This window comes from Triticum urartu, chromosome 6A (assembly GCF_056163025.1).
Source record: "Triticum urartu cultivar PI428250 chromosome 6A, HENAU_Tu73, whole genome shotgun sequence".
In the NCBI taxonomy this organism is placed as follows: Eukaryota; Viridiplantae; Streptophyta; class Magnoliopsida; order Poales; family Poaceae; genus Triticum; species Triticum urartu.
Window position 1 is genome coordinate 360,742,740 of NC_141878.1, and position 12,950 is coordinate 360,755,689.

Sequence of the window (12,950 nt, forward strand, 5' to 3'; positions counted from 1 at the left end):
CGTCACAAAATAATGACGAGAAAAATAAGGCAATAATAAAACAGAAAAACCAAAGTGCTCAGAAAAATGTCAACTCATTTTTGTTAAATACTAGGGTGAAAACTAAGAAGGGGAAAATTCCTAGTTTTGGATTTGGAGTCATGGAAACAGTGCTAGAAATTTTAATGACATGCTTAAATGCTCAAATTCAAATTTAAATTTGAACAGTGAAGAAAAGTTGGTTTGATAAGAATGAAAACTGCACCAATAAATAGGTGGGATTATTACAAGAATTTAGGAGTTGGAATTATTGCATTTGGATGAATATTTATTCATGTGGAATTTTTACAAGTTGACAGAAAAGAAAAAGGGGAAGGGGCACTGTGCCTGCTGGGCCAGAACAGCCGCAGGGCAGCGGCCCAGCCAGCGACGCGGCCCAGCCGAGCCGACGCGCGCGCGCCAGATTTTTAAACCTGACGGGCGAGGCCCGGCGTCAGTGAGAGAGGGCACGGGAGAGGGAGAGGACATAGAGGCTGACGGGCGGGGCCCATTGTCAGGGTCGTCGTCAACCCTCGTTCGACGGCGGCGTGGCTTACCGATGACGGTGCAGGGCATGGCGAGCTTGGCCAAGGGCAGGGACGGACTCAGCGTGGCATCACCGTTCAGGTGGGGGTGGAACCGGTCTCCGCGGTGGCCTGGTTCGCCGGTGACGAGGTCACGCGGCGGATGAGCTTCGGCAGCGGCGGTTCTGGCCGTTTCCGGCAGCTACAGAGAGGGGAAACAAGGGGGAAAGGATCAGAGAGCTGCAGGGGTTCCAGATCGAGAGGAAAGGGGGTCGGAGACGGCCTGTACCTCGCGAACTCCGGCGAGCCGAAGCGGCGGAGCTCGAGCTCGAGTTCGAGCTCGGGCCGCTCTGGAAAGGAACTGGGGTGCAGGGGGATGATTAGGGGAGTGAGAGAGCGAGTGGTGAGGAGGGCAGGGCTCGGGGAGACCCTTAAATAGGCGGGCGACGGTCCACCAAGGACCCGTGCGCTGGCGAGCCTGCTGCGGTTGCTACGGGTCACGGGGGCGCGCGTGGGCGTGTCTGGGGTGCTTGTGGGGTTGGTCTAGGGCGAGGGGAGAGAAGAGAGGGAAAGCAGGGGGGCCAGGGCACCGCGCGTGCGAGCGCGCTCACTGGGGCGCTTGGGCGGCCGGCGTGCGTGCGAGCTGGGGCGAGAGGAGGGAGAAGGAGGAGGGGGCCGACCAGCTGCTGTGTTGCGGACGTCGAGGCGTCTCGTCGGGCGCGCTGGGGAGGCCCGAGGTGACCCGGGGCAGTTGGAAGGGGGCGGCTACAGTGCGGGAGCGCACTGTAGCGTGCTCCAGAGCGCCCAAATGGCCTGCATGGCCATTTTCTATGCAGTGTGGGCACGGCCAAAGGTGTCTGGTAGCTCTAGGGGGAAGTAAAGAAGTGGGTTGTGGCCTTGGATGCCCTGGGGAGCCAGTAGGAGAGGGGAGAGGTAGAAGAAGAGGGAGAGAGGGGCTGTCCAGGGAGGTAAATGGGGGTATTTTACCCCTCAATCATTGAGCAATGGCCAGGGGAGGGTTACTGGAGGTAGGAGAGGACTAGGAGGAGCTGTGGCAAAAAGTTGAGCTCAATGAGAATAGTTTTAGTGGTCAAAATGGTGATTTTTGAAAAGTGGCAGAAGGTGTTTGATAATGGTTTGGGCCAGCAGATGATTTCCAACTGCCATGATACTCCACAGGGTGAAATGACACATATAATTAGGGCCTTCCACCAATTTGGAGCTTATTTGGGCAAAGTTGCCAATGCAACTTTTGTAAACCCTAGAAATTAGCAAAAATGAACTTGTGTAGATCTAGTTGAGCAAATCACTTCCCCTTGATGAACCACTTGGTGTAGTGGCCTCATTTGGTCATGTGAACATGCTCACAAAAGTTGGGGTCAAGGAGAGAAAGTTGGTAGTACAAAATTGTTCAAATTTGATTCTGGTCAAAGAGGGTTTTGGGGCATTTTGGTGAACCAAAATGACCTTGATTGACATGAGGCTTTTCAAGGGGGTCACAATATGCATTTGTGACTTGCTGGATTTTCCTTGGATTTTTGTGGAAATATTTCCTGTAGATATATTTCAAATCCTTGAAATGGGCAGAAATGGTTTTGGAAGGTTTTGTCCAATATTTTGAACATGAACATGTGTTGAAACTCTTATATATGGGTAATATATGCCCACTGAGTTTCCCTGATTTTTGTCAAACATTTTTAAAACAATAAAATAATTTTTCCCTATTAAATACCATTTCTGGCCTTAAGAAAAAGCTTTTAAATAAAATAGGAAAATAAATTTTAAAATAATATTTTTTTGGTTTATGGGAATACTATATCTAATAGGTTTCAAATATACTCTTTGAAATATTTTTCATACCCCAAATCAAGTACTTGTAGTGCAAACCTCAATTCAGGTGTTTTTGGAAAACTAATTTTTGAAAATACTATTTGGCCAAATTATTTTGTAAGAAAATACTATATTGCACTATACACATGGCATGATAATTGGGCAGAAGTTTGGGGCAAGGAGATGAAGTATAGAAGGTGGAGTAGTTGACTTTAAAGAGCACTTGAAAAACCACACAGAGAAAACCAACTCCAAAATAAAAGCCAAATAATGCAAAAGTTTTTATTGGTCCAATTTTTCATGCTTTATTAATGCAAATGACATGTTACAAAATGCAGGGTGTGACATGACCTCTCTATTAAGCCTAGGTTGGGTTGCAGCGTATTGTTTGGCCGAGGCCGGGCATGACCCAGGAAAGTGTGTCCGGCCAGAGTTAATCGAGCGTGGAGGGTATGTTGGTGCACCCCTGCAGGGAAGAAAACATCCATCGATAGCCTATCCTACGGTAACGGACACTTGGAGTTGTATCCCAATCTATACAACTAGAACTGGATACTTGAGATGAGAAATGGATACTATGGCTCTAGGATTGCTTTCTCGTAGGGAGTCGAGAAAGGATCTGAGGGAGTCCTGGATTAGGGGGTCTCCGGATAGTCGGACTATATCCTTTGGCCGGACTGTTGGACTATGGAGATACAAGATTGAAGACTTCGTCTCATGTCCGGATGGGACCCTACTTGGCGTGGAAGGCAAGCTAGGCAATATGGATATGTACATCTCCTCCTTTGTAACCGACCTTGTGTAACCCTAGCCCTCTCCGGTGTCTATATAAACCGGAGGGTTTTAGTTCGTAAGAGGACATACAATCATACCGTAGGCTAGCTTCTAGGGTTTAGCCTCTCTGATCTCGCGGTAGATCAACTCTTGTAATACTCATATCATCAAGAACAATCAAGCAGGATGTAGGGTATTACCTCCATCAAGAGGGCCCGAAGCTGGGTAAACATCGTGTCCCTTGCCTCCTGTTACCATCCGCCTTAGACGCATAGTTCGGGACCCCCTACCCGAGATCCGCCGATTTTGACACCGACATTGGTGCTTTCATTGAGAGTTCCACTGTGTCGTCACCATAAGGCTTGATGGCTCCTTTGATCATCGCTTGCGATGCGGTCTAGGGTGAGGCTTTCCTCCCCGGACAGATCTTCATATTCGGCGGCTTCGCACTGCGGGCCAATTTGCTTGGCCATTTGGAGCAGATCGAAAGCTACGCCCCTGGCCATCAGGTCAGATTTGGAAACTTGAACTACACGGCCGGCATCCATGGAGACTTGATCTTCGACGGATTCGAGCCCATGCCGGACGTGCCGCACAATCGCGACGAGCAAGACGTAACTCTGCCGTCGGATAGTGTTTGGGAGATCGCATCCGCAGCTACTCCGGCTGTTAATCTGGAGCAAATTGCGCCATCCGAGAGCGGAGGGATAGACCCCACCATGGAGGCCGCACTCTCAGTGGCGTTAGAGCCAGATACTGACTTCACCCCTTTCGAGAGCCGCGTCGCCGAACCACTGGATTTATCCCCGGCCACGGACTCCGAGCCGCCTACATCCGTGCCTGTCGAATCCGACGAGGCACCGATCATGGAGTTCACCTCCGTGGATATCTTTCAGCACTCACCTTTCGGAGATGTGCTAAATTCATTAAGGTCTCTCTCCCTGTCAGGAGAACCTTGGCCGAACTATGTACGGCTAGAATGGGATGCGGACGATGAAGAAATTCGCTGCCCACCACCACCCACTTAGTAGCCACTGTCGACGACTTAACCGACATGCTCGAATTCGACCCCGAAGACATCGACGACATGGAAGACGATGTAGGAGACGAACAGGAACCACTGCCCATAGGGCGCTGGACCGCCACTTCATCACATGACATATACATGGTGGATACACCCAGAGAGGGCAATGGCAAAGAGACAGCGAAGGATGCCCCCTCCAAGCAACCCCGGCGCCGACATCAGAGGCGCCGCTCTAAGTCCCGCCATAGCAAAAACAACGATAACAGCATAAGAGGAAATAATAGTCCAGTCGACTCTAGAAGAAATGACGACTGCACCACCCCGGTGGCAGAGCATGATCAAGATGCAAACTGCAAACATAGTACGGATCCGACATCCGACCACGACGACGCCAAGGATAAGCCTCATCAAACCCCGTCCGGGGAAGAAAACAGTCCAGACGAAGATGCACACATCATCCCAGAAATTCTGCAGAAGGCTTATTGCCACAGCGAGGAGCCTGAAGAAACAGAAGCAAAGGCTCAAGTTCGCACAAGATACTCTCAACAGCAAGTGGAACAAAGTAATAAAGTATGGTGGAAGTTACCATAAAAATAGCTATCCAAAGCGCAAGCTATTACCGGAATTCGACGATGAGGCCTTAGAGCCCATACAGCCGAAAAGTGATACCGCGAACCGGCCGGATCCACCACCTTGTGAACGCGATAGAGCGGCTAACAAAGTCGCGCATAAGTCAACACACGATCTACGTGAGAACCTGCGTCAAAAATCCAGCGCGACCAGATCTATCTATGGATCTAGGAAGCGCGCTACGGTACAAAACCAACACCGAATACTACAGCCGTCCGAACACCATAGCGCATCCCATTACAGGGGTGCCGCACACCCCTTATGTTTCACTGATGAGGTGCTGGATCATGAATTCCTAGAGGGATTCAAACCGGTCAACATAGAGGCGTACGACGGAACCACAGACCCTGGAGTCTGGATAGAGGACTTCATCCTCCATATTCATATGGCTCGTGGAGACGATCTCCATGCCATTAAATACTTGCCCCTCAAGCTTAAACGCCCAGCTCGGCACTGGCTGAAAAGCCTCCCCGAAAACTCAATTGGAAGTTGGGAGGAGCTTGAGGACGCTTTTCGGGCCAATTTTCAAGGGACTTACGTCCGACCTCCAGATGCAGACGATTTAAGTCATATAATCCAACAGTCCAGAGAGTCTGCCCGAAAGCTTTGGAACAGGTTCCTCACCAAGAAGAACCAAATCGTCGACTGTCCGGACGCCAAAGCCTTAGCAGCTTTTAAACACAGCGTCCGAGACGAATGGCTCGCCAGACACCTTGGTCAAGAAAAACCGAGAACAATGGCAGCCCTAACAAGCCTCATGACCCGCTTTTGTGCAGGAGAGGACAGCTGGTTAGCCCGTAGCAGCACCAGCGACCCAAGCACATGTAACGCCCTCGATGCGGCTATAGCTCCCACGTGTCGAGGCACGACTTAGAGGCATAACTGCATTGAAAGCAATGTCGCAAGTTAGGCAATCTTCACAACATCCCATGTAATATAGATAATAAAAGGGGAGATACATAGTTGGCTTACACTCGCCACGTCAATCAAAGTACATAAATAGCATTACAACATTCAAACACTCATGGCCCGACTACGGCGCCAAAATAAAAGAACAACCCAACATGCGACACGGTCCCGATCACCCCAACTGGGCACCACTACTGATCATCAGGGAAAGACACGTAGTATCGGCGTGAGTCCTCGTCGAACTCCCACTTGAGCTCAAGCGTGTCATCTGGAGCGGAATCATCAGGCCCTGCATCTGGTTTGGAAGTAATCTGTGAGCCACAGGGACTCAGCAATCTCGCACCCTTGCGATCAAGACTATTTAAGCTTATAGGTAAGGACAAGGTAATATATGTGGAGCTGCAGCAAGCGACTAGCATATATGGTGGCTAACCTGTTCGCAAAAGAGAGCGAGAAGAGAAGGCAAAGCGCGAGCGAGTAACTAGAGGGCATCTTGCGGCAAGCATTACTCCAACACCGTGTTCACTTCCCGAACTCCGCCGAGAAGAGACCATCACGGTAACTCACACAGTTGATTCATTTTAATTAAGTTAAGGTTCAAGTTATCTACAACCGGACATTAACAAATTCCCATCTGCCCATAACTGCGGGCACGGCTTTCAAAAGTTCAAATCCCTGCAGGGGAGTCCCAACTTAGCCCATGACAAGCTCTCACGGTCAACGAAGGAATAGACCTTCTCCCGAGACATTCCGATCAGACTCGGTATCCCGGTTCTACAAGACACTTCGATAGGTTAAAACAAATCCAGCAACACCGCCCGAATGTGCTGACAAATCCCGAAAGGAGCTGCGCATATCTCGTTCTCAGGGAACACTCAGATGAGCTCTCCATACAACTAAAAACCAAACCTCGAGTTTCCCCGAGGGGGCGCTGCACAGGACTCTAGTTTGGACCAACACTCAGAGGAGCACTGGCCCAGGGGGGCTTAAAATAAGATGACCCTCGGGCTCCGGAAACCCAAGGGAAAAAGAGGCTAGGTGGAAAGTGGTAAAACCAAGGTTGGGCATTACTGGAAAAGCTTTAATCAAGGCGAACTATCAAGGGGTTCCCATTATCACCCAACCGCGTAAGGAACGCAAAATCCGGGAACATAACACCGATATGATGGAAACTAGGGCGCAAGAGTGGAACAAAACACTAGGCGAGAGGCCGAGCCTTCCACCCTTTACCAAGTATATAGATGAATTAAGATAACAAGATAATATAATGATATCCCAACAAGTAAATAATGTTCCAACAAGGAACGGTCTCCAATCTTCACCTGCAACTAGTAGCACTATAAGAGGGGCTGAGCAAAGCGGTAACATAGCCAATCAACGCTTTGCTAGGACATGGTGGGTTAGAGGTTTGACATGGCAATTTGGGAGGCATGATAAGCAAGTGGTAGGCATCGTAGCATAGGCATAGCAAAAGAGCAAGCATCTAGCAAAGCAAAGATAGTAGTGATTTCGAGGGTATGATCATCTTGCCTGCAAAGTTGTCACAGTTGACGAGATCCTCGAAAGCAAACTCAACGGGATACTCGTTAGAGAACTCGTCTCCCGGCTCTACCCAAACAAGACAAACAAGCAAAAAGGACACAATCAACCACATGCAAGGCTCAAACAATATGATGCAAGGATGGTATGCTATGCGGGATGCGATGCGGGATGCATATGCAAGATTTGACAAGGAATGCATGAACCTGGACTCAACTTGGAAATCCAAGTGTGCCACTGGAAATATGAGATGAAATCGCTTGAAAACGATATAAAGAACGTCGGAATCGGAGTTACGGTTTGGAAATGGCAAGCAATTCAAATATGATCACGTTCTGTGATTTACAGCAAGTAGCCATCTAAATGCAATGAGATGAACAAGCTACAGCACCCAAACATGGCAACAAAATACATGGCAGGGATGCATTCATGATGCTTAACAAAAGTCTAGCACCGAGCTACGGCCAATTCATCCATTAACAGGTTCAAACAAGCATGGCAAAAATGCATATGGTAAACAGATCTCAGACTTAGTGAAATTAACACTTGTCTGGAATTTCAGATCAGGTAGCACACTTCGGAGCAACAAAACTGTATGCTACATGACCTGAACATGGCAAACTAAAGCATGGCATGGAGCTACTCAAAGAGATTAACAAAAGTCCCTTAGTGACCTTGAGCCAAAAGGGATCAGAAAATACATTTGCAAGCATGTGAACATGGCAAAAACATAATCAGTTCTCAGACTTAGTGAAAACTAGAGCATGCTGAAACAGATATCAAGTAGGCATGTTTACGAGCTCGATGCACTCACTACAGAGCATGTCATGACAAACTAAGCATACGCCCATCAAAAATACACAAAATACAAGCTAGACATGGCAAGAACAATAACATAGCATGCACGGATCAACTACAACATCCTCGGCAAAATTGCTAACAAGTAGACAATCTACCCAGATTCACGAAATGGCAAAAGTAGAGCTCGATTGACTCAAGCTAGGATGCTCCATAATTGCAAATAAAGACATGGATGGATAGAGCACTACAATATTAACAAAACATTCTTAATGATCATCCTCAAAAGAGGCACGGATCACTAGGAAAGAACAAGAACATATGGCATATTGAGATAAACAGCTCAAGGACTTAGTGGAAATGCTAAGTCCCTGAAATCAGCATTAACGAATGCATCACTTTGCAAGTTTGTGCTAGTCACCACACACATCACAAAAATACATGGATTGCACCTCTAGATAGATGGCAAAACATATAACAAAACTCATGTAGAGCTCAGGGGCATATCATGCACACAATAAACATGGCAAAAATGACAAATATCTAATTGGACCAGCAGATCTGACAATTATCTCAAATAGCATTCTTCTAACAGCATTTCGGGCATCAAGATGAACTCAAATGAAAATGATGCAATGAGATGAAATGATGTTCTCTCTAAGACGAACATTTTGATATGCTATATGCCCAAAACGGAGCTACAGGTGCAAAGTTACGACATGATGAACATGGGAAAAATATTAGGGTTTCGGGGATAAAAGTCAACCGAGACGAATCTCAGATCTAGATCCGGCCGGCATGCTTTACGAGGTTCGTCCTCGCCGGAGATGGAGCTTGAGCTCGTCGGAGAGAGGCCGGCGGGGAAGGAGGAAGCGCGGGACGGCGCCCGCCGGAGCTTGCCGAGGCGGCGGGGTGGCGGCGCCGGCGCGGCGAGGCGGCGCAGGCGCGGCGGCCGAGGCGGCGGGCACCGGCAGCCGGGGCGGCGGAGGGAAGTCCGGTGGGGTGGCCGGCAGCGGGGAAGATGGCCCCGGGCGGCGGCGCGAGGCAACGGGCCTCGGGGGCCCCTCCTAGGCCTCCCGGGCCGGCGGCGATGGCGAAGTGGGGCGGCGGCGCGACCCAATTGGCGGCTGCCATGTGGCGTCGGTGGGTGGACCGGACACGTCAGTCGGCGGTGGTTTTGTCCGGCGGCGGCGGGTGGAGATGGATCTAGGGTTTTCTGGGGAAGGAGAAGGAGATTTTTGGGGGTGTCTTTAAATAGGCATAGAGGGAGCTAGGAGAGTCCAAATGAGGTGCGGTTTTCGGCCACGCGATCGTGATCGAACGCTCTAGATGATGGAGAGGGTTTTGGTGGGTTTTGGACCAAATTGGAGGGGTGTTGGGCTGCAACACACACGAGGCCTTTTCGGTCCCTCGGTTAACCGTTGGAGCATCAAACGAAGTCCAAATGGTACGAAACTTTACAGGCGGTCTACCGGTAGTAAACCAAGGCCGCTTGGCAAGTCTCGGTCCAATCCGGAAATGTTTAATCCCCACACACAAAAGAAAGGTAGAAATGACCACCGGAGGAGAACGAAGCGCCGGAATGCAACACGGACAACGGGGAAAATGCTCGGATGCATGAGATGAACACGTATGCCAATGCAATGCACATGATGACATGATATGAGATGCATGACAACGACAACAACACACGGAGACAAAAACCCGAACCCGAGAAAATAAAATAACTTAACGCCAGAAACGGCAAGAGTTGGATTACATATTAGGAAAATCATATCCGGGGTGTTACAACACTCCACCACTACGAAAGGATCTCGTCCCGAGATCTAGGACTGAAAGAACACCGGGTATTCAGAACGGAGGTGATCCTCGCGTTCCCAGGTAGCTTCATGGTCGGAATGGTGTGACCACTTTACTTTGAGGAATTTGATTGACTTGTTGCGAGTCTTGCGTTCAGTCTCTTCAAGAATAGCAACGGGGTGCTCACGATAAGAGAGATAATCTTGGAGCTCAATGTCCTCGAAGTTGACGGTGCGGTCAGGAGTCTTGAAGCACTTTCGGAGCTGAGAGACATGGAACACGTCATGCACATTTGCAAAGTTTGTAGGAAGCTCGAGTTGATGGGCGAGATCGCCTCTCTTACTGACGATCTTGAAAGGTCCCACGTATCTGGGGGCAAGCTTCCCTTTGATACCGAAGCGACGAGTACCTTTCATAGGAGAGACGCGGAGGTAAATATGATCTCCGATCTCGAAAGCCAAATCACGGTGCTTACTATCATAGTAGCTCTTCTGGCGGGATTGGGCTGCTTTGAGGTTATCTCGAATGACTTTGCACATCTCCTCTGCCTCTGTGATTAAGTCATTTCCCAGAAGTTGATGTTCACCGGTTTCAGACCAGTTGAGAGGGGTACGACACTTCCTGCCATACAGAATTTCAAATGGGGCCTCGCCCGAACTTGCTTGAAAACTGTTGTTGTAGGAGAATTCAGCATATGGAAGACAATCCTCCCACTTCATGCCGAAGGAGATCACACAAGCCCTGAGCATATCTTCAAGAATCTGATTGACACGCTCGACTTGACCGCTAGTTTGAGGATGGAAAGCTATACTGAAGCGGATGTTGGTGCCCATGGCCTTCTGAAAAGAATCCCAAAACTTGGAGGTAAAGATGCTGCCACGGTCTGAAGAGATCACTTGTGGAATACCGTGTAGAGAGACAATTCGAGAGGTATAGAGTTCCGCCAATTGAGATGCAGTGATTGACTCTTTGATAGGCAGAAAATGAGCCACTTTGGTGAGTTTGTCGATGACAACGAATATAGCATCATTGCCACGTTTGGACTTTGGAAACCCAGTCACGAAGTCCATTTCAATGTGGTCAAACTTCCATTCTGGAATGGCAAGAGGTTGGAGGAGACCAGCTGGCCTTTGGTGTTCTGCCTTCACTCTTCTGCAGACATCACACTCATTCACGAATTGAGCAATCTCGCGCTTCATTCGAGTCCACCAATAAGCCTGCTTGAGGTCCTGATACATCTTTGTGCTCCTAGGGTGGATGGAGAGGAGAGAATTGTGAGCCTCGTTCATGATTACTTTATGAAGGTCACCTTTGGGCACAACAATACGATCCTCGAAGAAGAGAGTATCCTTGTCATCAAGGCGGTAGCACTTGTACTTGGGTTGACTCTTGGCAATCCCAATCTTCACCTTTTTCACCATAGCATCAAGAAGCTGGGCTTGGCGAATCTGGTCTTCCAAGGTAGGAGAGACTTGAAGGTTGGCGAGGAAACCTTGAGGAACAACTTGCAGATTAAGTTTGCGGAAAGCTTCACAAAGCTCAAGTTGATAAGGCTTGAGAATAAGACTGTTGCAGTAAGCCTTCCTGCTCAAAGAGTCAGCAATCACATTGGCCTTGCCTGGAGTATACTCGATACTCGGATTATACTCTTGAATCATTTTGACCCATCGAGTCTGCCTGAGGTTGAGATTAGGCTGAGTGAAGATGTACTTGAGACTCTTGTGGTCAGTGAAGATGTCCACTTTTCTTCCCAATAAGAGATGTCTCCAAGTCAAAAGAGCATGCACAACTGCCGCCAACTCAAGGTCATGAGTGGGGTAGTTCTTCTCATTGGGCTTCAATTGGCGAGAGGTATAAGCCACCACTTTCTTCTCTTGCATCAACACTGCGCCAAGACCTTGGAGAGAGGCATCGCAAAAGACCTCGTACGGCTTGGATTCATCAGGCGGAGTCAGAACTGGAGTAGTGACCAATTTCTCTTTCAAAGTGTTGAAAGCAATGTCACACTCTGGAGACCAAACGTACTTGACGTGCTTCTGGAGAAGATTTGAGAGAGGCTTCGCGATCTTAGAAAAGTTTTCAACGAATCTTCGACAATAGCTTGCGAGACCGAGGAAGCTACGGAGTTGCTTCACGTTCTGAGGTGGTTCCCAATTCACAATTGCAGACACCTTCTCAGGATTCACCGCAATGCCCTTGGCAGAGATGATATGACCAAGATAAAGAACCTCATCGAGCCAAAATTCGCACTTGGAGAACTTGGCGTAGAACTTGTGTTCCCTGAGCTTATCGAGTACCAAACGCAAATGCTTGGCATGATCTTCCTTGTTCTTCGAAAAGACCAGAATGTCGTCGAGATAGACCAAAACGTAGTCGTTGGTGTAGGCGTTGAAGATGAAGTTCATCATGCGAGAGAAAGTCGGAGGAGCGTTGACGAGGCCAAAAGACATGACAATGTATTCATATGAACCAAAGCTTGTCCTGAAAGCCGTCTTGGGAATATCTTGCTCACGGATTCGAATCTGATGATAACCCATACGGAGATCAAGCTTGGAGAATACTTGGGCACCTTTGAGTTGTTCGAATAGCTCATTGATGTTGGGAAGTGGGTATTTGTTCTTGATGGTCTTCTTGTTCAATGGACGGTAATCAACACAAAGTCGGTCCATTCCATCCTTCTTCTTCACAAAAAGAACACCACAACCCCACAGAGAAGAACTAGGTTGGATGAGGCCCATTCTCTCTTGAACATCGAGTTGCTTCTTCAGCTCCTTCAACTCTTCAGGTCCGAGCTTGTAAGGACGTTTACACACAGGTTCCATACCCGACTCAAGATCGATGACAAATTTCAACTGGCCGGTGCGGAGGCATTCCTGGAAGCTCTTCTGGAAAGACGTCTTGATATTCCCAAACGACTGGAATTTGCGAGATAGCATCCAGTTCACCCTTCTCATTGAGAGAAAACAGACGGATGGTATCATCATGAGCGGCAAATACAATTACATCCTCAGACGAATTAGTCAATTGAATCTACCTGGCGGCACAATCAAGATGCGCCTTGTGCTTAGAAAGCCAATCCATTCCGAGAATAAGATCAATATCCG